At 40.9% G+C, this 26,831-nt stretch overlaps 1 protein-coding gene across 7 annotated transcripts in view; it reads left to right on the forward strand.

Annotated features, from left to right (window-relative positions):
* The window catches only part of LOC134223847 (interference hedgehog-like), a 238,468-nt gene that overhangs the window by 155,688 nt on the left and 55,949 nt on the right, over positions 1–26,831 (forward strand). For all 7 annotated transcript variants that reach the window (XM_062703066.1, XM_062703067.1, XM_062703068.1 and 4 more), the window contains one exon: positions 21,642–21,707. The gene's annotated coding sequence lies outside the window, so the exon portion shown is untranslated. The remainder of the gene's footprint in view (positions 1–21,641; positions 21,708–26,831) is intronic.

Here is a 26,831-nt window from a genome sequence, read left to right on the forward strand (position 1 = left end):
CGTACACACGGTCAAGCAGTTCGACCAACATTGACTCCACCTCTCGTTTGTTCAAACATCCATCAAGATTTACCAACAGCGGCATGAACAATCAATTTATTCGACCAACAATATCACACACGAACGACCGAAGCGCCAACTTGAGCACCAACCAACAAAAAATATATGGGGGTTTGTGCAACTTCACTACAAATGCTCAAACATGTTCGGCGAACCTTGACTCCACCCCCGGCAACTCAAACCAATATCAAACCGTTTTAATTTTTTCCAACCGAGATGCCAACTGTCAAATGGTTGTTCGAACATCTTCACATACGTTCAAATGAATCAGCAACCGAAGCGTTTTCTTGGGGCGGAGTCAATGTTCGTCAAACTGCTTGACTGGTGTGTACGTTGCATAATTGGAACTAGAGACACGGCAGGTATTTTCGTCTGTTCGTCATAGTCTCGAAAACCAATAAAAGAGACGTTTTTTTTGTAAAACTCATACGTACCAAATCGTAAGCTCAGGAGAAACGTTCTGCTATAGTAGAGTTCTAACAAATGTACGTTGCTTTCGTTGGTTTTAGTCCCTACGTAGGCTGACCATACGTACCGTATTTAACGGGACAGTCCCGTTTTTAAGACGTTATTGTGCTGTCCCGTCGTAATCTAAAAAATTCCCAATTTGTCCCGTTTTTTAATTGATTCTTTTGAAGAGCTTCAAAATGGCATTAAATTTCATTAGTGGATTGAACAGAATCGGTAACTTGGTAGGCAAGTATATCCTGAAAATCAGATCAATAGACTTCGATAAGATGAAGTGCAGAGGCAGACAGATTTCCAGATTAAGTTTATTTTCGATTTTTTGCGAAGTAGGTTAATTCTATTTTATTTTTCAGATCTGCTTTACAACATATTTTCCAATCGTTTGATTCTTTTCAAAACATTAAGAATCACGGAGTCTTTCTGAATAATTCAGAATATTTCGAATTCATCAACAGTATAAAAATCAATAAATCAGCTGAACAAGATCAAATCGAGATTAAGGCGGTTTCAAACCGAGTGAAAATTTGGTCGGATTTCGGTCCTCACGTTCTTTAAGACTAGTTTACTGATCAGGAGCTTCCATATGTGTGGGCCTTTTTGGATGCACATGACCATGAGAACAAAATTAATGTACAAAATGTCCGAGATGTGATGCTACTTTTAGCATCATTTAAATCAATTCCGATCAAAAAGGACTGTGAATTGATTAGATTTGATATTTATTCACATGCGCCGACCATATTCATGGAAATAATTAAAATTACTTCGTAATAATGTTCTTTTCTTGTTGAGATTCTTGTTCCGCAAGTTTTTCCTCACTCCAGGGTTTTGGCACGCGACATTTTTTTTCTTAAAATTATTTTTTTATCTCTCTACCACACCGGCTTTAAAGGCTGATTTACAGTTCAGAAAACGTGTCACGGGATTTGATTCCTCATGCATTTTTAAAGTGGCGGGATTTAGAGGATTTGGGCTAGGAAAACGATAGACCGCCTCACCCCCCCCCCCTTGAAAAATGCATGAGGGAATAACTCCCATGACACGTTTTCCGATCTATGAACTAGCCTCCAGGAAGGATATTTTGGCTATTTTTGCTATTTACAATTGTTGAAAAATTGGAAAAGTTTTCGATATTGGTCAATAATAAAATCCTTAGACCTTAATGCATGTTTAAAAGATGATTAAAACTAATTTTCAAAATTCTACATTTTTTGACGTAGAATTACGTCTTCGGTAATTTATATAGGGGGAAAGACGGCGTTGGCAGGTTTTGTTCTATTATTGTCAGGGGGGTTTCTGTCGGCCAAATTTTATGAAATTTGGCCACAATATTCTTTGATATGCAAAGAATGTTTAGGCCAAATTTGAGCATAGTCGGTCATAAAAAAACCCCTGCCAATAATAGAACAAAACCTGCCAAAGCCGTCATTCCCCCTATGTAGGGGAGTTATTCCAAAGTTTCAAATTGGGAACCGTCACAAAAAGAGGTCAGGAAGTAGGAGCTAATAACTCAGCCGAATTTCAACGGATTCTGGAGATTTTGGTATGAATCGATTAGTTAACTCTCTAAGACTATTTATTGTAAACAATTGTTTCAATGCATTTAACTATTGAAAATCCAATTTCAACAGGTAGTGTTCAAATTTCACTTTTACAGTAAGTTGCCTACATTGTGGCAATATCCATCCGCAATAAACATGCACAAAATAAATGAATATCACTTGGACTATCGAACGATACGTAAATTCTATGATCAATTTGCGGTCGTGTCTACAACCTTCTACTTTTTTATATTGAAAAATACGTATTTTTTGTTCCATCTTGTTTTTGTGCGCGCCTCTTAAAGAGCGAAATATTTGTTGTTCAGTATTTTTCCATAACTGACTTAATGCTTAGAAGGCTAGGAGGTTATAAGGTACTTAATAGAAGGTTATGATGGTAAAAAATTCACTCTAAAACTTATCTCTAAAATTCTTACACGGAAAATTAAAACTAAGCCTATACATTTTGAAATTTTCACAGCTCCTAAATTTTGTCACAAAGTTTTTTACATGTCCCGTTTTGCAGGTGCGTTTGTCCCGTTTTTCCACCGAAAGGATCTGGTCAGCCTACCCCTACGACGATGGACGGAAATACCTGCCGTGTCCCTATATATTAGGGCTTTGGCAGGTTTTGTTCTATTATTGTCAGGTTTTTGTCGACCAAATTTTATCAAATTTGGCCACAATGTTCTTTGATATGCAAAGAATGTTTAGGCCAAATTTGAGCATAGTCCATCATAAAAAACCATGCCAATAATTGAACAAAACCTGTCAAAGCCGTTATTCCCCCTAAATTGCCGAATATATATATGGATCCTTTTTTCTATTCTAGGTGGAAGAAATAGAAATTGACATTCAAGTGTAGCCACACCGATGCCATACCATCAATTAAAGAAAGTACTTGTCTAGCTTGCATCAAAATAAGTTTTAGTTAAGTTCTAGCACTAAGATTCGAGTATTTTCGATGGTATCCAATGGAAGGGACGCAGACATATGCACCACCCATTCTAGCTTCTTCGAAAAAAATTGTCTAGCAATCCAACCTCCATGCAACCTTACCAACCTTACCTAAATAACTTTGTCAAGATCGGAGAAATTAGAATATTCAGTTAAGTGCACTTGCTGGCGCTGGAGAAATTCGAAAGAAATTCATGAGAAAAACTGGCAATCGAGTAGAGACTGAAATAAAGAATTTCGGCATTCGTGAGTTGCTTATAACGGAATGGAGTTATACATGAAAAATATTCAATGTTCAAGAAAATATCATGCGCACGTAAAATTGCGAACATATTTTTATCAACTGCAAAGATAACTGCCAACAGCGTTCCGAAGGCTAATAGTTGAATTATACTACATTGTGCAGGATTGTTAGAAAAGATATTATGTTACGACGAAGGGCAAGGGTAACAGTAATTTTCTATTTAAATATCTTTCAATCTGTTTGATTTAGCTCATTTCTGATTTTTTTTGGCTGATTAAGTTTTGAAACTACATAAAATTAGGAAATCAAATGGAATACTATCAGCTCAATTTCAATACGTTTTTACAAAAAAAAAATGAAAATTAACGTGAAAAAAGCCTTTGAATTTGTTTAGAATTTATTTATCTATTTTGAACTTTTATTCTTGCTTGACCAAATAAAATAGGTTTATACTGTGAATAAGATGACGAAATATGATCAAATATCCAGAGCCCAAGACTGATCGCTTAACTGCATGTTTTGGCTTCTCTGAGAGTGACGTAGGTATTGAAAAACTAACTTCGTTTTTACTCTTCAACTCAGTGCCAAGAAGTTGCATGGAGAAGGGATTGTCCGGAATTTGCGTCGAAGAAGTCATTTTAAAGCATATTTCTCCGTCCCTTTCATCGGATCCCCCGGAAGTTCTTTAATCCGGTGGTAAAACTAAACTAAAACGGTTGCGTCACAGACTGGACAAGAAGAACTAGTACTCTCGATAAATAATAATAAGGTACGCTACCGGTGTATCAATTAAATTCCAAATTGTCCTTATTCCACCTAAAACGTAAAAATGATGAATATATAGGGGAAACCGCCAAATGTTGAACGGCTAATTTTGTCGCCTATTGTTGAACTCCCATAAGAAATGCACGTGCGTTCAACAATAGGCGAAGAAATCAGCCGTTCAACATTTGACGAATTACCCTATTTGTTAAAATAATTTTTTTTTCTAATTATTCCAAGCATTTACGGCAATTGAATTTCTCCCAGTTTTTTCATGTAGTGCCTGCTCACGTAACAATAAATAAACAATGTGAAAATAGTTGCTAAGATACGACCACCGTCGGAAGCGTCGGAATAAGTTCAGCGTCGGAAGCAGTTACTGTCAGATTTATTTATAGCAGCCGCCATTATGGCGAAGATGGAAAGCTGGATGGAGGCCATGGTTTGCTCATGTACGAATGTGGTACCGATTTTTATGAACGTAAACTACAGTCAAACCTCCATGAGTCGATGTTGAAGGGATCATCGACTCATGGAAATATCGAGATGTGGAATAGAAAATCCTCGGAAAGCTGCTTGAAGGGACCATCACAGTAGCCCAGAAAATATTTTTCAATATGGCACAATTTGCTTCCATGAGTCGATATCGAGTTATAGAACATCGACTCATGGAGGGTTGACTGTACTATGAAGTCACCCATAGACCAATGCAAACTCTAACTTAATCTCACTTGTATTGACAGTTCACAGACCTTGTTTACAAGGTGTTAGAAGAAAAATCGATGGGAGAAAAATTAAAATTCATATTTTTAGTTCAAAGTTGCTGTGATCCGAGTATTTCAGTGATATTATTTGCATTCAGCATGAAATCAATCGCAAAGGACATGTAGATGATCAAACAATTTTATCGGATGCTTCGCCAGAGACTAAGTCCTGGTGAAATAGCTCTGTGCACTGTCAACCTACGTCATCATTCACTGGTCTATAGTTCAGTGCAACAATTCATGCAATGCAATTGTCAAAATAATCAAACTCTAGTGTTGTGTCGAAGGTTGTGTCTACAGTTTACGTGCTGTTATTAAATATGGATTCTACCGACAAGGAATTTCTAGCTTCAGCCAGTACAGTTGATTTCATCATGAATCCCCCAAGAGGTTCATCCACTAGACACCAAAGGACGGAGTGATGGCGAGGTTTACAGACTCTATCATGGCCTTCGTGAATATCCGGACAAGTTTCGTTCATACACACGAATGAATATTACAGTCAAACCTCCATGAGTCGATGTTCTATTACTCGATATCGACTCATGGAAGCAAATTTTGCTATGTTGAAAAATATTTTCTGGGTTACTGTGATGGTGCCTTCAAACAGCTTCCCAGGGATTTTCTATTCCATATCTCGATATTTCCTAGGGATCCTATATTAAGAGATGTGCGAATACTTTTCCAGACGATTTAGCAACGCTGTTACTTTCGTAAACAAACGCTGACAGCACTTGCTGTGGCGCAAAATGTTGGAGCTCGAACATGACTTTGCGTATAATGGCGTTTTCAGATTTCGTTATCTAACGTCCAACAGTGCATTATCACTAAAATAAAAGTGCAATACAAATGAACAAAGTACCATGCATAAACTAGACTACTTCAACTTGCCAATATAAAACAAATGGTTTATTCGACAAAACTTTTCGTAAAATCTTTTTCATTACAATCGCAATACCTTTCAATCCGCAACAATAACAATGTTCATTTGGCTCAGATTCTGACAGCTCTCAATGCTCGATTGGCTCAAGATGGCCGCTTTCGCATATCTCTGAATGTAGGATCCCTAATATTTCCATGAGTCGATGGTCCCTTCAATATCGACTCATGGAGGTTTGACTGTACTACTTTTGACTACATAATGGATATTAAACCTAAGCTGATGAAGGACTGGACAAATTTTAACAAGGAGCTAATTTTATCATGCGTACGATTAATTGTAACCTTGAGATAACCCATATGAGAACCAATTTATGAGTTATGATTTATAATTATTCAATACCTTTTATACAGACATCTGGCTACCGGGTCTTCGTAAGCTAAGCATAAGCGTCGTAAGCTTGGATTTTCATTCCGAATGGGTGGCCCAGCCAACAATTCTGTTCATATAACTCATTTGCAATCCAGTTAAGTAAATACTTATTCGGCCAAAAAAGATCATATAAAATGCATAGATTCCACCTATACGTACAAATTTGGAGGCCATATACGTACATGCGGAATAAATTTTCTTTTTCATATGATTTCATATGAATTAAAGAGATCCTCAATACAACTTCGTTTATAACTATGTTTATCGTTTTTTATGACTTCGTATGTATCAATTTATAACTCAACATTGTAACTTTAACAACTTGAAAGTAGCCATACCTAAAAAATCTGTTTGGCAATATGCATTTTTTTCAGTAATATAAGGTAAATTGAACGACTGTGGCAAAAAAAAATCACTGATCCATTGATGAAGCTGAATTCTTATAATGTTTTTTAAAGTTCACTTTTTATTATTCTGCAATTACAAATTTCGAAATAACGGACTTGCTCAGTTTCGATTCAAAGATCTTCGAGATGCAAGTCCACCAACAATCCTCAAAGCCACATGAACACATACATTGCGAACAAAAAATTGCACAACGTATTATAAAGTTTGGATTAGTAACTCAATCTGACTCCAAATGGCTTCATTTATAATATTTTTTACTGCTTCATATATAATTCAAAATAACCTTTATGCAATTTGATTCGGATATTTATTTAATTCTTTATGATTTTTTTTTATTAGTTTGCAAATTCGCAAGGACTATTGGTTTGTAGCGTTGAACAACTCCGCGCATATTGTTGTGCCATGAATCTGTTTTTCATATTTCTACATGACAATTTCATTTCAACGGAAAACACATCAATCGTAGATTACACCATTCTACTTGATACGTTTGATGTTGATTATATGATTTAAAATGATTCAAAATTACCTCATTTATAACTTTATTTATGTAAGAAGTTAAATAACTTCATCTTGACATACAATAAACACATATAATTTCGTCATGGAGATCATAATAGAATTACAAATTCGTATCATATACAATTTTAATTAACTTTATATTGCATTCAATTTGATTCTAACTTTTTCTGGATATTTATATAATTTACGATACGTATAATACGACTGTATTATACGTATCGTCGTACGTATAATACGACTGCTGGTTTGCTGGGGGGTCAACAGTTTCTGCAATCGTGCGTGTTCCGGACGGTGGCTGAGGAGTTCTGGACAAAATTCAATTTCCCGAATTGCGTTGGGGCAATAGATGGCAAACATGTTCGGATCATATGCCTGGCAGCATCTGGATCGATGTTCTATAATTTCATTCATTTCGGAAGATATCTTTTTTGTTGTGCTGCGAGGCATAGCTGGTGCAAATAGTAGGTTTCTTATGATAGAAACTGGAGGATACGGTAAGCAGAGCGACGGAGGAACATTAAACGGCTCCGTCATGTTTAAACTGATGAACGAAGGGAAACTAAATGTTCCTCAAAATACCTGTTTACCGTATCCCGAACGTTCTACACCTATGCCTTACGTGTTTATCGGAGATGAAGCGTATCCTTTACCTGCTACGGACCTCCCCAAGATCGAACTTGTGTCCTGAGAGCGAATATTTCAATTTTCGGTTCTCCAGGGCAAGAAACTGTGTTAAATGTGCTTTCGTTATTATGATCACCAAATGGAGACTCCTGATGAAATCCATTGAAATAACGCTGGAATTTGCCTATGAAATAGTGAAAGCTGTTTGTATCCTACAAAATATTATTATTGACCATGAAGGATTGGATCTACAAGTTGAGTTCCAGCGGTGGAAATTGGTGAAGTAATCACCATATTGTATTTTTTGTGGACGAAATAATTGTAGAACGTTGCAGTGGTTGCCCTTCCTATTGAAGTCATGTGTCTAAGAATGCAGTTGAATTTCGCACCGACGTGGCGTAGAATGCTGATACGCAACCGCATCAGCTGAACTTGAAGCTGTAAACAAATCTACAGTATGGTTCGGGTTATTGCGCAATTCGTTTTTTGAATACAAATATTTTAGCACCGCTTTCTGAACCTTCATGCGAAATAGCAGCTTTCGCACATGCGGCAGAAGGCTCTTGAAGAACGCTTCCTCGTTTGTCGGGTGAAGATCACTGCGTCCAGATTTTAGGACTATTGTGATATACCCTTTTGCTGTGAAATACGCAAGTTATCTCAGTAACATGTTTGTCACTGAGATACCTTGGTATCGACTGAACTCAAGACCATCTATTATTGATGAATAGAGATCCTGAGTTACAGTATGTGACTCCCCCATTCTGGCGAGACTAGCTTTATGAAGCCAACCACGTCCTTGGGGGATAAGATCCATATGTCAGCAGGCCCTAAAAAGGGCTTGCTGAGAACTTTGAACCTACGTTGGGTGAGTGCACTGCAATAGCAGAGGATGTGTTCTGATGTTTCTCTCTCCTCGTCACAGAAGCGGCAATTTGAGGTTTGGATTGCTCCGATCTTTTGTAGATGTTGAGATCCCTTTTGTTGAGACCTAATAGTTGTTGGGTTTTCTTGGGGTTAATCGTTACGAGCCTTTTGGATTGGCTCGTATGGGGAAGTGCATTCCAGTTTGATGTGATTTGACTGACCATATATTTGTTCAGTTCCATTTTTACAGAGCAGTCTGAGATCCCGCAGAAGGGCTCAGGGCCAATGAACCTTTCATTAGATCCATTCCTGGTTAGCTCATCAGCAATCTCGTTTCCCTCTAGACCCGTATGTCCTGGGATCCAATATAGGTAGACTCGATTGCGTATGGATAAGTTTTTCAAAGCCAGAATGCATTCCCACACTAGCTTTGAGTTACAAGTGTAGTTATTAAGCGACTTAAGTGCCGCTTGGCTGTCAGAGAAAATACATATTTTTGCAAATCTATACTTTCTCCTCAGGCATAATAACACGCATTCTAATATTGCATATATTTCCGCCTGAAATACTGTGGGCCACTGTCCTAAGTGGACAGAAATTTTTGTTGTAGGGCCATAGATTCCGGATCCTGTCAGATTATTCATTTTCGAACCATCTGTGAAGAAATTTATAGAGCCTGTTGGAACGCTGGGTCCATCTCCTTCCCACTCCTGGCGGGAAGGAATGAACGCTTCATCTTCGTCATCACCACCGACTGCCTTCTGGACCTGTTGCTCCAATAATTTCAGCTTTTTTGTTTCGATAGCCAGTAGTTGCTGTTGTGCTCTGCCTCGCTTTCCATATTTGTGTGGAGGCGGTGGGAAAGTCTCGTCGGTGACTTCGATGTTGTGTGTCTCAGGAGTATCTACTACGTCATGTTGATAACTTCCATTCCTTTCCGGCTCGCCTTCGTGCAGATCCACGTTCTCGACCGTTTCAGCGTATCCCACTCGCAAGTTTCCTCCGGATTTTCGGGGTCTTATTCTTAATTTAACGGTGCTTCATCTCCAGATCGCTTTTCAGGAACTTTTTTTAGCTCCTTGCCAAATGCACCCCGCAACGATTTCCACTTTTTCTTGTTTTCTTCCGCTATAAAAAAAAAATAAAAAAATATAGAATTGAAATTTGCCATTCCACTTCGAACTTACTGGTAGCGTTTCCTAATTCCGTCGAAACCTGTCTCCTGAGCTTGTTCACGATGGTTCTGTTCCGGTACCGCTTCATTGTTTGTTTTCACAGCGGCTTTTTCGCAAGAAACAGATTTTTTCCGCGCCATCGCCATTTTATCAAAACACACACCAGAAACTCTTACCTGCATGCACGCGCGTGAAAGGACTTGACAGAATGGTCTGACGCTGCTGTCAGTTTAACGCATCGCGTTCACTGTGGCAGGTATAAGCGTGTCATCTTGCGTCATGCATTAACGCTTGAACAAACAGTTTCTGTAACGCATTCCGCACCGCATTCGCATTGCATTACGCCCCGATTAACTATGTCTTCGGCCTATTGGCACCAATAGAGGCTTTTCTAATAAGTATGAGCCACCGGCTGACTTGGTGGCGGGTGCTTTTTCTTTGTTCCAGTTTGCGTCGGTAATGGTTGCGGTCGTCGGAGGTGATTGCTGCAAAAAAATCATTCGCAACGATGGGGACGACAGTGGATTAAGAGAGGGTCCCGAAATCTAAAACTAAATTCACTCGCGTTTTCAAGGGCACACCACTCAATACGAAAGCAACGAACAACTGTCATCCTTTTATTTTAGCTTTGCTGTGTCGCAGCATGCGTGAAATAATAAAAATTACAGTTGTGTGATGCTTCCGTGAGTGGTGTGCCTTTGAAAAAGCGAGCGAATTTAGTTTTGGATACCGGGAAGCTTGTCCTTAATACTGAGATCGAGACTGTGATTTTGAAGTAAAATACCAATGTAAATGGCATACAAAGAAAAATAACAAATCTAGATCTACATTTGAAAATGGCGTAACAACCAAAATTTATTATTTCAGGTCCCTTGTCTATAGACAAAGAACCGGTAAGAATACATTTTGGCTGTTACGACCTTTCCAAATGTTGGTCTAGAAATAATATACATTATATTCTGCTGCGTAGTTCAACGTCACCTTTGCGTACAACCCGATTGGGCTGCACCTTTGAGTTTTTAGGTTCCCCCAAACACACGCGACGCGATTCTATCGCTTGGCGACTATGATTCTGTCGCCGTTGGTATGGAAGCGTAAATGGAAAATTGCCTGCAGCGACCCAACGATAGAATTTGGGCGAGCCTTTTCCTAGAATTTCCTATAGCAAAAATATAAATGACCCATCAATAAACAAAAAAGTAGCAATTAATAATTGCATAATTTTCCACAAATAAATTACCTTACCCGGTATTTTTATTACTTGGCATCTCCCGCGGGGGTTTGAAACATCAAACATCGAAGCGCCCATATCTTTGCACGCGGTATATGTGATCTGAATCGCCACCGCCGTCGAGTGATCGGTCAGAAGGCATTAGAAATCGCCTCCGGTCATACGCGCAATCGTCGCAATCCTATATGACAGACCTATCTTACTTAGGAGCCGTCCGTCATCGCCTTCGTCAATCCGCGGCAGTGCAGCTAAACACCCACTGTTGTTGCTAAGCCACAGAGCAGCAGATTTAACAAACCGCGGTGAATGTGAACTTTTTTATCGGATATTTCGAATATGTATAAAATGATGTGCCTTAATCGTTTCACGTATTTTTTAAGCGTTTTACAACGTTGAAAACTTTTATGTTAATGATTGAATTTATTTTGGGATACGAAGAACGTCGCACAAAGATGGTAATTATTTTGCTTGACTATTTCAAGACAAAATTTTCAAAACGACTTATCTGCTTTTGTAAACAAAGATTCAAACGACGATTTGACGAATCTGATAGCTCTCCCACGCAAACCAACACCATCAAGAGGTAGCGGAAACCTTCATCTACCTATTGATGGTGTTGGTTTGCGTGGGAGAGTTATCAGATTCGTCAAATCGTCGTTTGCATCTATGTTTAAAAAAGCAGATAAGTCGTTTTGAAAATTTTGTCTTGATTTACTTAATAAAGAGTCTATTTCATCTCAATGCATTCAATAAGATTGTATTATTTGTCGGTAGCTTCTAATGCAGGTCAATTTATCTGTGCAAAAGCACATCTAAACGGAATCACGAGGGGCGCCCGCCACTGACTGATGATGATGATGGCTTACAAGGGTCATAAATTATCATATTGAAAAGGAGTGATCGAACTGTTCATTGCCCATTGCACCATTTTCCTGCCACTGCTGTGAATACGGGACTGATCAGTTCATACGCGTGCTCAGTGAGCCTTCCGTTTGATGGTTGCCGAGTCCGAAGACCGGCTATTATTATTATTATTATGATTGTTATTTTATTAATGGATAAAATATTGCATTGCCATCGGTTTTAATTGCGGATGGTGCAGCGACTATCGCGAGGTTACTACCGTGGAAGCCTGATTGAAGGGTTCTTAAACAATATGTTTGGGTTGAATCGAATAGAGTTCTTACAAAATTATTTGTTAGAATACGCGCCTATAACGCTAACAAAATAACGCAAATTGATTATGCTTGAACCCCACGGGCAGATGTTCATAACTCATAATAATCTGTATAAAAAGGGAAAAAATTCAACACCAAATAAAACGGAAGATGTGATTTGTTATACGGTGATCCCAACTTGATTTTGGAATTCTTCAAGGTTAGCCCACAAATAATGAATTGTTCAAGGTATCACGTTCCTGGCATATTTATTTAAAATAGGTCATGTTTAATTTTCCTAAAATTTATTTCATCCAGCCCGAACCATCCGAAGAATTTATAACGATCTCAAAATCCCATAAAATTTCCATTTGAATTCGATTAAAATCGCGACACGCTCTCCCAGCGGAAGCTGTGGGAGCAAATATGCCACAAATCCATTCATAAATAAATGTATCAGCGATTCGGGCATCAATGTGTTCGCGGTTCGCGATCGAAAGTCGGTCTCGCCGCCCTTGCACTTTTGCAAGAATTGCATCATAAAAGTGTGTAAAGATTTTCTATTTCTGCACTGCTCGACGACCGCCGACCACCGAGGGGCTACCCACATGACAGTATGTCTTTTTATTTGCTTCTTTCCTCTACTCCCAGACACTGAGCCATGCCACCACGTTGTTGCCCGGTCCTGTCGTCGTAGGAGTCGAAGGTGGACCACGCGCTCTCCGTACGATTATTCTGCAGGACGTTACAAACTTTGCATTAGGTACAGCGGGGCGAAGCAAAGGAGCGGAGGTAGCTCTTAACCCCTTGACGAACATAACAAAACAGCGCCATTCCGACCGAAGTCTACTTGTTGTAGCAAACGGTCTGTGAAAATGGTCGTTCATTACTTGGGATATTATGAAACTCACTCTTTCCTTCCCTACTCAGTCGAAGGGCCATCAGACCAAACAGTCAACCGTGACAGATTACGTGCATCATCGGGAAAACTTTGTGTGCGTGTGTGTAAGCAAGCTGGGCCGAGAAGATTGTAGCACTAATAACTTTATTCTACTGAAAACGAGCCGCTGTCAGTTCGAGTTTTTCCTTAATTAAATGGATCACGCCAAAATGGAGCGTAACGAAACAGAACACATGTTAATTGTACATGTACTTTTTCTCCTATGGCTCTACATTACAACTGGAACTTGGCCTCCTTTACAACTTAGTATTTTATTAGCATTTCCTCAGTTATTGATTGAGAGCATTTCTAAAGCCTTTTCTAAAGTGTGAATTTGAATAAAAACGCTCCACGAAAAGCTAAGAAGAATCTAACTGCAGTTTATCAAGAATTTGGTTAAATCCAATCCAAATCCAATCCAAATCCAATCCAAATCCAATCCAAATCCATTCTGAAACCAATCCAAATCCAATCCAAATCCAAATCCAATCCAAATCCAGTCCAAATCCAATCCAAATCCAATCCAATCCAAATCCGATCCAAATCCATTCCAGCTTAAATCCAAATCAAATCCAAATCAAATCCAATCCAAATCCAATCCAAATCCAATCCAAATCCAATCCAAATCAAATCCAATCCAAATCAAATCCAATCCAAATCAAATCCAAATCCAATCCAAATCCAATCCAAATCCAATCCAAATCCAATCCAAATCCAATCCAAATCTAATCCAAATCCAATATCCAATCCTAATCCAATCCAAATCAAATGCAAATCCAATCCAAATCCAATACAAATCCAATCCACATCCAAACCAAATACAATCCAAATTCAATCCAAATCCAATACAAATCCAATACAAATCCCATCCAAATTCAACCCAAGTCCAATCCAAATCCAAATCCAATCCAAATCCAATCGAAATCCAATCCAAATCCAATCCAAATCCCATCCAAATTCAACCCAAGTCCAATCCAAATCCAAATCCAATCCAAATCCAATCCAAATCCAATCCAAAGCCAATCCAAATCCAATCCAAATCCAATCCAAACCAATCCAAACCAATCCAAACCAATCCAAACCAACCAAACCAATCCAACCAATCCAAACCAATCCAAACCAATCCAAATCTAATCCAAACCAATCCAAACCAATCCAAACCAATCCAAACCAATCCAAACCAATCCAAACCAATCCAACCAACCAAATCCAAACCAATCCAAACCAATCCAAACCAATCCAAACCAATCCAAACCAATCCAAACCAATCCAAACCAATCCAAACCAATCCAAACCAATCCAAACCAATCCAAACCAACCAAACCAACCAAACCAATCCAAACCAACCAAACCAATCCAAACCAATCCAAACCAACCAAACCAATCCAAACCAACCAAACCAATCCAAACCAATCCAAACCAATCCAAACCAACCAAACCAACCAAACCAATCCAAACCAATCCAAACCAATCCAAACCAACCAAACCAATCCAAACCAATCCAACCAATCCAAACCAATCCAAACCAATCCAAACCAATCCAAACCAATCCAAACCAATCCAAACCAATCCAAACCAATCCAAACCAACCCAAATCTAATCCAAACCAACATCCAATCCTAATCCAATCCAAATCAAATGCAAACCAATCCAAACCAATCCAAACCAATCCAAACCAATCCAAACCAATACAAACCAATCCACATCCAAACCAAACACAATCCAACCAATCCAAACCAACACAAACCAATACAAACCCATCCAAATTCAACCCAAGTCCAATCCAAACCAATCCAAACCAATCCAAACCAATCCAAACCAACACAAATCCCATCCAACCAAACCCAAGTCCAATCCAAACCAAACCAATCCAAACCAACCAAACCAATCCAAAGCCAATCCAAACGCAATCCAAACCAATCCAAACCAGTCCAAACCAATCCAAATCTAATTCAAATCCAAACCAAACCAATCCAAACCAAACCAATCCAAACCAACATCCAATCCAAACCAATCCAAACCAATCCAAAAGTCAACACAAACCAACACAACCAATCCAAACCAATCCAAACCAATCCAAACCAATCCAAATCCAATCCAAACCAATCCAAACCAATCCAAACCAATCCAAACCAAACCAATCCAATCCAAACCAAACCAATCCAAACCAAACCAATCCAAACCAATCCAAACCAATCCAAACCAATCCAAACCAATCCAAACCAATCCAAACCAATCCAAACCAATCCAAACCAATCCAAACCAATCCAAACCAATCCAAACCAATCCAAACCAATCCAAACCAATCCAAACCAACCAAACCAATCCAAACCAATCCAAACCAATCCAAACCAATCCAAACCAATCCAAACCAATCCAACCCAACCAAACCAACCAACCCAATCCAAACCAATCCAAACACAATCCACATCCAATCCAAACCAATCCAAACCAATCCAAACCAATCCAAACCAATCCAAACCAATCCAAATCCAATCCAAACCAACGCAAACCAATCCAAACCAATCCAAACCATTCCAAACCAATCCAACCAATCCAAACCAATCCAAACCAATCCAAACCAACCAAACCAATCCAAACCAATCCAAACCAATCCAAACCAATCCAAACCAATCCAAACCAATCGAAACCAACCAAACCAATCCAAACCAACCGAAACCAATCCAAACCAATCCAAACCAATCCAAACCAATCGAAACCAACCAAACCAATCCAAACCAATCCAAACCAATCCAAACCAATCCAAACCAATCCAAACCAACCAAACCAATCCAAACCAATCCAAACCAATCCAATCCAACCAATCCAACCAATCCAAACCAATCCAAACCAATCCAAACCAATCCAAACCAATCCAAACCAATCCAAACCAATCCAAACCAATCCAAACCAACCAAACCAATCCAAACCAATCCCAAACCAATCCAAACCAATCCAAACCAATCCAAACCAATCCAAACCAATCCAAACCAATCCAAACCAATCCAAACCAATCCAAACCAATCCCAAACCAATCCAAACCAACCAAACCAATCCCAAACCAATCCAAACCAATCCAAACCAATCCAAACCAATCCAAACCAATCCAAACCAATCCAAACCGAATCCAAACCAATCCAAACCAACCAAACCAATCCAAACCAATCCAAACCAATCCAAACCAATCCAAACCAATCCAAACCAATCCAAACCAATCCAAACCAATCCAAACCAATCCAAACCAATCCAAACCAATCCAAACCAATCCAAACCAATCCAAACCAACCAAACCAATCCAAACCAATCCAAACCAATCCAAACCAATCCAAACCAATCCAAACCAATCCAAACCAATCCAAACCAATCCAAACCAATCCAAACCAATCCAAACCAATCCAAACCCAATCCAAACCAATCCAAACCAATCCAAACCAATCCAAACCAATCCCAAACCAACCAATCCAACCAATCCAAACCAATCCAAACCAATCCAAACCAATCCAAACCAATCCAAACCAATCCAAACCAATCCAAACCAATCCAAACCAATCCAAACCAATCCAAACCAACCAAACCAATCCAAACCAATCCAAACCAATCCAAACCAATCCAAACCAATCCAAACCAATCCAAACCAATCCAAACCAAACCAATCCAAACCAATCCAACCAATCCAACCAACCAACCAAACCAATCCAAACCAATCCAAACCAACCAAACCAATCCAAACCAATCCAAACCAATCCAAACCAATCCAAACCAACCAAACCAATCCAAACCAATCCAAACCAATCCAAACCAACCAAACCAATCCAAACCAATCCAAACCAATCCAAACCAATCCAAACCAATCCAAACCAATCCAAACCAATCCAAACCAACCAAACCAATCCAAACCAATCCAAACCAATCCAAACCAATCCAAACCAATCCAAACCAATCCAAACCAATCCAAACCAATCCAAACCAATCCAAACCAACCAATCCAACCAAACCAATCCAAACCAATCCAAACCAATCCAAACCAATCCAAACCAATCCAAACCAATCCCAAACCAATCCAAACCAATCCAAACCAATCCAAACCAACCAAACCAATCCAAACCAATCCAAACCAATCCAAACCAATCCAAACCAATCCAAACCAACCAAACCAATCCAAACCAATCCAAACCAACCAAACCAATCCAAACCAACCAAACCAATCCAAACCAATCCAAACCAATCCAAACCAATCCAAACCAATCCAAACCAATCCAAACCAATCCAAACCAACCAAACCAATCCAAACCAATCCAAACCAACCAAACCAATCCAAACCAACCAAACCAATCCAAACCAATCCAAACCAATCCAAACCAACCAAACCAATCCAAACCAATCCAAACCAATCCAAACCAACCAAACCAATCCAAACCAATCCAAACCAATCCAAACCAATCCAAACCAATCCAAACCAATCCAAACCAATCCAAACCAATCCAAACCAATCCAAACCAATCCCAAACCAATCCAAACCAATCCAAACCAATCCAAACCAATCCAAACCAATCCAAACCAATCCAAACCAACCAAACCAATCCAAACCAATCCAAACCAATCCAAACCAATCCAAACCAATCCCAAACCAACCAAACCAATCCAAACCAATCCAAACCAATCCAAACCAACCAAACCAATCCAAACCAATCCAAACCAACCAAACCAATCCAAACCAACCAAACCAATCCAAACCAATCCAAACCAACCAAACCAACCAACCAAACCAATCCAAACCAATCCAAACCAATCCAAACCAACCAAACCAATCCAAACCAATCCAAACCAATCCAAACCAATCCAAACCAATCCAATCCAAACCAATCCAAACCAATCCAACCAATCCAAACCAATCCAAACCAATCCAAACCAATCCAAACCAATCCAAACCAATCCAAACCAATCCAACCAATCCAAACCAATCCAAACCAATCCAAATCCCATCCAAATCCAATCCAAATCCAATCCAAATCCAATCCAAATCCAATCCAAATCCAATCCAAATCCAATCCAAATCCAATCCAAATCCCATCCAAATCCAATCCAAATCCAATCCAAATCCGAGGAAGGGTCGTTTGGCCGAAACCCAATCGGCCGAAAGCCATTAGGCTAAACCAATTCAAGGTCTAGGCCAAACAAGCCGTTAGGCCGAAACCCATCTGGCCGAAAGTCATTTTGCCGAAAGGGTCGTTTGACCAAAAGGGTCATTTGGCCGGAAAAGTGAATGTGAATGTGAGACGTCTCACTACTCACTTCGAGCTCCTCATTTTTTTACAGTGAGATGTGAGAAATGAGGAATGAGAATTGAGACGTCTTCCTTCTTTCTCCTAATTTTTCACTTTTTCAATGACCTATTCGACTTAGTGTCTTATTGGGCCAAATGTCCTATTCGGCTAAATGATTCTTTCGCCTAATAACCCTTTCGGCCAAATGACCATTTCGGTCAAATGACCCTTTCGGCAAAATGACCCTTTCGGCCAAATGACCAATTACCCTTTCGGTCAAATGACCATTTCGGTCAAACGACCCTTTCGCCCAAATGAACATTTCGGTCAAACGAACATTTCGGCCAAATGACCCTTTTAGCCAAATAACCCTTCCGGTTAAATGGCCTTTTCGGTCAAATGACCCTTTCGGCCTAATAACCCTTTCGGCCAAATGACCCTTTCGGCCAAATAACCCTTTTGGCCAAATGACCCTTTTGGGCAAACGACCTTTTCGACCAAATGGTATATTCGGCCAAACAACTTTCGACCTAGTGGCATTCGGCCAAATGGCTTTCGGCCGAATGGGTTTAGGCCAAATGACCCTTCCCCCCAAATCCAATCCAAAACCACTCAAAACTAAATCCACATAAAACTAATTTAGATGGAAAGGCAAATTCTAAATGTAATTCAAATTCAATACAATCGTATTGCAAATCCAAATCATTATCATTATCCAAATTCAGATAATATCCAATTCAAGCACAATCTGTATCAATCAATGCTAGTCAATGAGGAGTGTTGAATATTGGGTCGTTCTGATTAAAATTAAATTTTAATTTATGGAGCTATTCACTTATAAGATCCTGATGCCCACTAAAAGCCTTAATGAAATCGCCTTTAACATTCACATCGAAGAAGCAGGGGTTCAGTAGCAGCGGCACCAGTGGCGTAGTCAGAAAATTCCAATTTTCATAAGTATTTAAAGTTCAGACACACTTGTTCCAACCGAAATAGTGCAAAATCATCGTTGTTTTATTGGAATGCTGTAAATGAAAAATAAATCATTTTATATATTCTTCTCATTTTTAAAAAAATAGATGATTTTTTTTATTTTGGACACAACATTGGCCAGCATACGATACTCAGTGTCTTGAATGTTCTGGAAGGTCAAATTCACGTGACCAAATCTAGAGCAAACATTAAAAATGTGTTCCTAATTCCACAATTCGATTGTAGCTTTACGATAAGCATTTCCACATTAAAGTTATGCTCGTCTACAGTATTGCGTTGCTACCTCAACAAATTGATTTACAATCCAAAACAGCACTAACTCGGCAAAATGCTGGAGAAATGAAGATGAATGCATTTGCTCACTGAAAGTCGGTAAATGGCCTGTACCTTTTAAAAATGCTCAGAGGGTCTCCGGATTGTAAAAGGAAGGATTTATTCTTAACCTTTGGGGACTCGCACCGTTGTAAAAAGTACAACACCTTCGAGAAAAGTACGATTCTCGTTCACAACAGAAGCGGGACTGCGTTAGCGGTCCAGAACCAAGCGAGTCCCGGAAGTTCTTATTTTGTTTTAATATATAAGGGTTTGTACGGAATTTATTTTCAAAACAAATGCGCTAGGGGTGGGAAAGCTTGTCCGTAAATTTCTATTCCGCTCTCGATACATTCTTGCTTTGGTTCTTAACGAAAGATCTTCATAAAGCTTTTATGTGTCGTCCTTCAAACTTGACAAACATAGTTTTCAGCTATTTATGCCTATGTGCAAACACAGTTCTTATCACTCTAATAAGTTGTTCATATTTGCCTTTGACGATAAACAAAAGTATTAATTTCAATAATTTACGCACCGCAAACCGCGGTTCATTGAACCTCCATTTTAGCAATTCCAATCGCGCTCGTACAAACACCGACCGGCGCAGACGGCCAGAAAACGTAAAGTTCTGTTGTTTACTATGGCCGCATGAGATCATGAACGAACACGGCGTAAACACCGCTCTTTTCGGTATTTGATTCTATTTGAAATATTCGTGTAGCTACATTACGACGCGACGGTACACCCATCCAGAGTCAACAAGTCTTGAAGATAAACAACGCACTTTCCGGCTTTCGAGAGTGCATTCGAATCGCGCAGAGCACTTTAACGGCGATATGCAAATTTTGCGCATCGTCTTTTCGCGCGGCACGTTTCGAAACACCGCGCCGTTACTGCGCGACAACAGTGGCTATCCGGCGCGCGGTAGGCTTGTTGCTGCTACGACCCGTACCGGCCTTATTGAAAGGTTCCACTTCCAAAGCTAAGCTCAAACTTTACTGGCAGCAGACGTTCACAGTTTGGTCAATATTTGCCGGTGACAAACTGTTATTGATATCGTTATTGGCTGGCATCGCGCAGTATGTGCGAAATCGCAATATTTAACCGAGGTGGTCGGACGGACGGCAGTTACATTCTCCCGTTAGGGAAAGCTCCAAAACAGGTTCACCGTACGCGGCGCGGAGAGTGCGCTTACCTCTCAGGGCGCTGCATTCCGATCCGGTCCATCTCAGAGTGTTGGTTTGTCTTCCGAGGAAAGAGGAATGACTGCAAAGCTTCCCTTCTTATGCGTATTCAATGCATACCGATACGAATGCTTCACAGCCAAAGTAAATCGAAATGTTCAAATAATGCCGCGGTCAATGTTAATTACTTTTGCAGTGCCTGCAGTGGCGTAGCCAACGCTTTTCCCTCCATTCTACCCCTACAGAATAACGAAATTCTTTTTCCAAGTGAAAAATTTTCTAGAGTACCCTACTCCGTCCATAAAAAAAAATTCACAGTCAAATTAGATAGATAATTGCCAACAGAAGCCTTCACCTTTGCAAATATCTACTATAGACGGTCAGATAAGGCGTCTTGAAACGCTCACCCCTTTGAAGCTTGGTCTAAAAGTTCAACTGGTGCATCAGTTTTTATGTGGCGGCGCGGTAGCATAGCACCCAGATGGAATAGTGTCACTCTTTTGCATCGTTTGTCTCCACCCGGTCGGATGGTTGAAGGAAGTTGAGCAGATGAAAGCACAGGCTGCTTCGTTGGGGTTTGGGCCCGCATGTATGAAGCTGAGTCTTGGGTGGGTGGAGTTTCGTTTCATTTTATGGCCTGCTTCGATGGTGGCTAAAGTGGTTTTGCAGATTTGACAAAGTGGAATATTGCGCAGATTCGCGAATGGAATGCATGACAGTGGGTGAAATAAAATGAGATTCTCAAGTCGTAAATGGGGCGAGATGATTTAAATACATACGTTGTTATTGTTTTAAAAGTTGTCATCGATGTGGCAGAGCCGTAAACTAATAAAATGATTTGTTTTTATCTTTCCAGATGATGCCATAGAAGTCTCGCAAATTGTTTCTACAAATCGATGGGAACTTTAAAAATAGTTGAAAGGTGAGTTTATATAATTTTTAGATGCATTAAGTCGTAATCAAAAGAACATTGACCAATTGATTTGAACACATTTACCATATGGAAGTTACCACTGCCAAATGTGAAAGATGCATAAGTTATGCTGATTTCAGTCCTCTGTCTTCATGATCAGCTGTTTTTTGTATGTTAAAGGAAATTGCTTGCGGTTTTCTCTCATCGCTTCATTTTTTGCTAATCTGCGGATTAGCAGAAATTGAAGCGTTGAGAGAATATTACATATTCTTTTTGTTTTCGATTTTCCATCATCGATCGAGTCCAAGTTTTGCAATCGAGTTGGCATACTGAGGATATTGATCCTCCTAACCAAAGCCGGTCGATCGAAATATGTTGGTAATGATATAAATCTCCCTCTTGTACGTGTGGCAAGTTGCGCCCTTGTTTTCCATGTCTATCATTTTCTCCCCTTTTATGGCGATCAAATGAATGTCGAATTTGATACCTTTGTTTCATTCGGGCGGCCATAACCTTATTTTTTTTAGCAAACCATATTAATTACAACGATCAAGTTTTTTGCATCTGCCTGTCTTATCAAACGACAAGGCTTCTCCTCCGTCCATTTTTCTCCGCTCCGTTATTGTTTCAAGCACAGAAGCAAAAAGAGGGTTAATTTCGCCCGATCTTAATTCGATGTTTTATGGTTTCTTGGTGCGCTGAAAAATGACCGTCCTCGGTTCGGCGGCGATGGAAGTCATTCCGGGTAAACAATACAATCGCTGCGCCAAACATCATCAACTTGGAATCGTGACGACCGGGCAACGGCCATGTCTTCTCGAGCCCTCGGTTCCGAATCGGTCCTGTCGGAAGAATGGACGAATCTGGCACACGGGGGGCGTTATTGCCCATTCATTGCGGTGACGGCGCTTCAACACGGCTGGGTGTGCGCTTTGCCGCGCTACATTGTTGCATTCTTGGTACCCGTGGATTTCCGCAGCATCAGCTGCTTTTTCATTTGCCCCGCGGTCGGCTGTGACTCGTTTTATTGCCGAGAGTCATTTATCTCGTGGTTTTGCGTTGTTTTTCCCCCTTGATACAGATCGTTTCCAGCATGGTAGATGAGATACGCGGAATCGTGAGGGCCTTGATCGGTGGATGCGCTCACATGCAGCCTGGAGTCGGTAATTTGGTCTTCGATATCGGCGGGAAGAATGTGCCGTAAATTGCTCACTTGGTTGAATTATGTGATTGGTTTTTATTGAAGGTCATTATGTGGCGAGTTTTATGCAAACAAAGTGCAAGAGGCGTGTTCCATGGCCTGCGAAGAAGAATGTTTCGGTTGAGCCAAGCTGAGCTGGATAAAAATGAACTTGGCTTCAGTGGAGATTAAACTATTAAACAATCGTGTAAGAGGTTGGTTTTAATGTCGTGTATAAACATTTCGTTTTTGCTTTTCTCGTATACAAAGTATACGTAAAGGTTATAGGATCACTCCCAAACCGAACTTTTGTTAGAAGGCTCTAAGATCCATATTGTTATATACCAATCGACTCAGCTAGACGAATCGAGGTTAGCTGCGTGTCCTTGCAGCACCGAACATCGTGACTCGCTTTTTTAGAAGAACACCATGGTATCGTGCCAGCACATTGCCGGCTTTCCAGGTGGCCTTACCACGCCTTATGTCCTCGGAAGGTGGGAAGGGTCGACTTCGCGCCTGCTTCCCTCTGCACGGCTGGTATCAAGAATGATGATGCCGCGTGCACCCCAAATTGACCTCTCTGCGATAGGGCCTATTCGCCAACACACAGAGAGACTTGCCGACGTGGTGCCTACGCCTGCCCCAGCCTTGACGAGAACCCCCTTCCGTCCTCGGGCTCGGAACCCGCCCGGTTGACCGACGCCGCGAAAGCGACGATACCATGTTGTTCTTCGCGCGGCCACTTGTTCGATAAAAGGATCGAGTTCGACCACATGGCACCGGTATGACCCATGAAGCCGACTCCGAACCCTTGGACCACCTCTTGTTTGCGCTTGAACTAGCCATTCCTCGAGTCCACGCGCCACCTTCTGTTGTCCGGGATAGTGTCCAGACCACATGTGACAAGCATGTGGTCACGCATTGTGCGAAAACGCGGGCACACGAACAACACGTGTTCCGCCGTTTCCTTTAAACCTGCGCACGCAGGACACTCGGGCGAGGCCGAGTGTCCGAACCGGTGTAGACACTGTCCGGCCTGTAAGGACCTGGGTCAGGTGGAAAGTGATTTCCCCATGGCGCCTCTTGACCCACGTACCTATCTCCAGTATCAACCTATGTGTCCATCTACCCTTAGTGGAACTGTCCCACGCACGCTGCCATTTGACCATTTAGGCCAACCTCTCGTGCCGCGCATTTCGAAGCACTCTATGTCTTCACCGATAACGATGTCAATAGGCATCATACCGGTGATGACGCAAAGTGCATCGTGCGACATGGTACGGTACGCGCTCGCAACTCTTAGGAACATTAGCCTATACGTACTTTCTAACTTCGTTCTGCAGCAGTTAAGACGCAGGGTCGTGCCCTAAGCTGGCCCCCCATACCTCAGTATGGACAGAGCGACACTAGCCAGAAGCTTGCGCTCGCTGGCATAAACCGCAGAGCTATTGGACATCATCCGGGACAATGCCACTATAGCTGTGGAGACACGCTTGCAGGCGTAATTGACGTGGCTACCAAAGGTGAGCTTATTATCAATCATTACCCCCAAGAGTTTGATGGAGCGTTCAGAGATGACCGCGCAGTTGCCTGCCATTATCACCGCTTGTTGCTCCGACTTTCCGACTCTGACTCCGACTGGAACTCATCCACTCCTCCACAATTGCGATCGAGTGGGCTGCAGTCAACTGGCACTATTGAATGCATTCCTCACGTCGAGAGTCACTACTGCACAATAGCGAACTCCCCTCCTCTTACGCCGGATAGCTATCTCTAAAGCCAAACTGGTTACTCGATAGACCATCCGTACTCTCCGTGCGTATCAACAACCTGTTGAGGATGATCTTCTTGAGCACCTTCCCCGCCGTATCAAGCAGGCATATTGGTCTATATGCCGACGGATCCCCCGGTGGTTTTCCCGCCTTTGGCAATAGGACCAAACTCTGCCTTTTCCATGCTTCAGGGAAGATTCCCTCGGCCAGGCATCTCTGCGTGATAGATCTGAACATCTCGGGAACCTCAGCAATGGCCGCTTTGATGGCCAGTAGGGTGGTTCAAAAAATCGATTTTGCTCCACAGTGCTTATCTGATTCTTTACCATGTTCTGAGTGTCCTCTGAAAATTTGAGCTCATTTGGATTAGAACTGATTTAGCACAAGCCGTTTCAAGTTTGCATGCAAATTAGTATGGGGAAATTTATTTTTTCATTATACTGCTAATGATGCTTCCCCATCAAGCGCAGGTTAAAAGAAAACCTACATAGCTAAAAGGAATTCTCAACAGCTTTCACTCAGTGAAAACCGCATATCAATTAATCGTTCCAATAATTAGTAATCGAATTTAATCTATACCGTGGTTTTCTAGAGCTAATTGCATAACTCATCAACAGGCAACATTGCTGCTCGTGGCGCGAAAGATAGCACACACAAATTCAGGCTACTATGTTGCACTGCACATTTCAGTGATGTCCTCAACGAAGTTTAGAGATCATGACGTAAGATTCGCAACCTGTATGAAATCGATTACTAATTATTGGGGCGAATAATCAAGATGCGCTTTTCGTTGATTGAAAGCTGTTGAGTATCCCTTTTAGCTATGTAGGTTTTCTTTAACCTGCGCTTAATGGGGAACGTCATTAACAGTATAATGAAAACCCAAATTTATCCCCAAGTGGTGATTATGCCTTTCTCGATTCGATATGTTGGATTCGAATTAATGTTGTAAATGCTGTGCTAATTGCCTACATCTTGGCGGTTAAAATATTTGAGGCAACTCTATCACGCTGCTTATAAATTACTCAATAATTGAGTAATTTTTAAGCAATTATTATGCGAGTAATGGAGTGCGTCATGGCTAAGTTGATTAATGACGTAAAGTGTCAATGTAAACAGCGTATTTGTTAAAAGAAAATAGAAATATTATTCAAATCGAATGAGTTATTAGCAAACAAAAACAATAGTGTCCAACTAGGAAAGTTTCTCCGTCGAATGGAACTAGTTGCACTCGAATCGGTCAAGTCCTTCTATATGAAACGTGTTTAACAATAAAAATTCCTGGGCTACACACACACACACACACACAGTCAGACATGTGCTCAGTTTTCGAGCTGAGTCGATTGGTATATAACACTATGGGTCTCCGAGCCTTCTATCAAAATTTGGCTTTTGGAGTGAAATTATAGCCTTCTGGTACAACTTTGTTGTACGAGAAAGGCAAAAATAAATTTCCCCATACTAATTTGCATGCAAACTTGAAACGGCTTGTGCTAAATCAGTTTTAATCCAAATGAGCTCAAATTTTCAGAGGACACTCAGAACATGGTAAAGAATCAGGTGCAATCCGCGCAAGTTCCACCACAGTTACTCTTCCCTCGTCGGCCATTCTGGCCCCTGGCAGCTCCTCAAAGTGAGGCCAGGGAATTGGGTCATGGCGTGGGAAGAGCCCCGTGATGATCCACTCCATCATCTCTGGGGACCGCTCTTTAGGGGCCATCGTCCCACGTGTCTTGGCCATTACGACCCAATAGGCGTCACCCCATGGATTCGCGTTGCCACTTTGACACAGGCCCTCGAAGCAGGCTTTTTTGCTTGATCTAATCCACCAGTAAGCCGGTGACCTCTCATTCCTAGCCATGGTGGCATCGCATGCATGTGAGAGTACTGTTACCAGCTGCTCGCCGCTCAGACCGAGAGTATTGTACTTGCGGCGGAGCGCTTCCTTAAACACCACGTCGTCGAAGTACGATGTCTTCCACATACGAGGGCTAGGCCTTGCCCCTTCATCCGTTCGCTGAATGCTGGTCGTATAGTCGATACTGTAGCAAACCGCGAGGTGGTCGCTGTGAGTGTAGCCATCATCTACCCTCCAGTTCGAACTACTTGTTTGGCCAGGGCTCCAGAACGTAACGTCGATAATAGACTTGGCTCCGTTCCAGCTGTAGGTACTTTTGGTAC

The sequence above is a fragment of the Armigeres subalbatus genome, chromosome 3, assembly GCF_024139115.2.
Source record: "Armigeres subalbatus isolate Guangzhou_Male chromosome 3, GZ_Asu_2, whole genome shotgun sequence".
NCBI lineage: Eukaryota > Metazoa > Arthropoda > Insecta > Diptera > Culicidae > Armigeres > Armigeres subalbatus.